The 1,908-nt window shown below is 45.9% G+C and overlaps 1 non-coding gene across 1 annotated transcript; it reads right to left on the bottom strand.

The window, feature by feature from the left end:
* Positions 1 to 1,073: 1,073 nt before the first annotated feature.
* Positions 1,074 to 1,148, bottom strand: Trnas-cga (transfer RNA serine (anticodon CGA)). The gene has a single exon. It is a non-coding gene; the product is annotated as a tRNA-Ser (tRNA).
* Between the last annotated feature and the right edge of the window lie 760 nt (positions 1,149 to 1,908).

Below are 1,908 nucleotides of genomic sequence, written 5' to 3'. Positions count from 1 at the left end.
CAAGGCGAAACTGTATGCTATACACGTTTGTCCAAAATAGAAATGCGTTGTTGAAGTTTGGAGCAAATGATTTCATTGTACGAAAGGATAAACCATTCTCGGTGTATCATTTCGACCCTGACAAAAGTTCTACTCCCCTTTCAGGTTGATATCCAGATGATTACATAGCGTGTTCAGTCAGCAGGTGAGAAGTGGACAACTAGCTCCACCTTCAGGTATTTCAGAGAGATCTCTCAGTCTGAAAGAGTTTTGAGGAATTAAAGTAGAAAGGAAACCCTTACCTTTTCCGATCCTCATTTGTATATACAGAGGGGAGTTCTAGAGGATTACAGCGAAAAAGTTTTCTAACCGAAAGCCTCATATTTTACCAGAGTTTAATGTAGAGGCACATTGGGTAGCATCGCGAAAGTAAATGAGGTCGCGGTAGCTAGATGGCGACTGAGGAACCACGGCAGGCTACCGCGGGGCTCCGCACCGGATGGCGGTAACGAGCTTTGCTGAGCGGCGATACCATCTTGACGTACGGTTTCGCTTTTAATTGCGGCCGTCCTTAGTTTGTCAATCCCGGGAGCTGCCCCGGCAGCTGGGTCCACACTCACACACACACACACACACACACACACACACACACACACATACTGCGGACTCTCTCCCGTGCTGGGCAAGTGGAGTGCAGCGGCTTCGAACAGGATCTGCAGAAAACCCGCTGCCCACTCGGTCTCCACGACAGTCAACCCTGTATTATCGCTTGTAAACCAATGACTTTCATGGTGTTAAATGTAGTTAAATGTGAATTAAACCTTTACATAATACTTACGGAATGTTGATGCATGCAGGTTATACATAATCTGAGCAAAAGTATCTGAAGTGTGTCCATCCATCAGTTTTCGACGGCTTTACCTCTGTCGGGGCCACTTTCAATTAATTGTCTGACTGCCTGTAGAGGAATAGTAGCTCATTCTTCCACAAGAGCAAAAACCAGGGAATGTAGTGATGATGGACCCTGCGGTCTTGAGCCAAGTCGACGTTCCAACACACCCTAAAGGTGAAACTTCCTGGCAGATTAAAACTGTGTGCCGGACCGAGATTCGAACTCGGGACCTTTGCCTTTCGCGGGCAAATGCTCTACCAACTGAGCTACCCAAGCACGACTCACCCCCCGTCCTCACAATATCCTTTCTTTCAGGAGTGCTAGTTCTGCAAGGTCGCAGGAGAGCTTCTGTAAAGTTTGGAAGGTAGGAGACGAGGTACTGCCAGAAGTAAAGCTGTGAGGACGGGCCGTGAGTCGTGCTTGGGTTGCTCAGTTGGTAGAGCACTTGCCCGCGAAAGGCAAAGGTCCCGAGTTCGAGTCTCGGTCCAGCACACAGTTTTAATCTGCCAGGAAGTTTCACATCAGCGCACACTCCTCTGCAGAGTGAAAAATCTCATTCTACACCCTAAACGTGTTCCATTGGTTTCAGGTCTGGACTCTGGGCAGATCAGTCCATTTCAGCAATATTATTGCTCACAAAACATTACCTCACGGATGCTGCTTTAAAGCAGGCTGCTGATGCACACAATCATTGTTTCCGAACTGTTCCTCTACTGTAGACAGTACACAATGATGTCAGATGTCTTCATAGCCTTAAGCGTTTAGCGTTTTAGTGAAATTCGTTGAAATTTGACATTTTCTGTTTTCTACTCCATAAAGTACTCTGGACTTTCCTGGACATTTTGGTATATAATACATTAAAATCAGACAATTGTGAGACCTTTAAATAATATTTTGAATGCTGATGTGTGACTGTCAAATTTCGCAGCTACGCATATACTGTCACAGTTGAGCTGTCATATCTTGGGCACTACACAGTCTGGAAAGCTGTGAATTGCTTTGTTTTGTGCTTACTGCTACGTCTCAGAAGTTGGAAT

This window comes from Schistocerca cancellata, chromosome 5 (genome assembly GCF_023864275.1).
Source record: "Schistocerca cancellata isolate TAMUIC-IGC-003103 chromosome 5, iqSchCanc2.1, whole genome shotgun sequence".
NCBI lineage: Eukaryota > Metazoa > Arthropoda > Insecta > Orthoptera > Acrididae > Schistocerca > Schistocerca cancellata.
The sequence above is the reverse complement of the archived record's forward strand: the minus strand, read 5'-3'. Positions and strand labels throughout refer to the sequence as shown.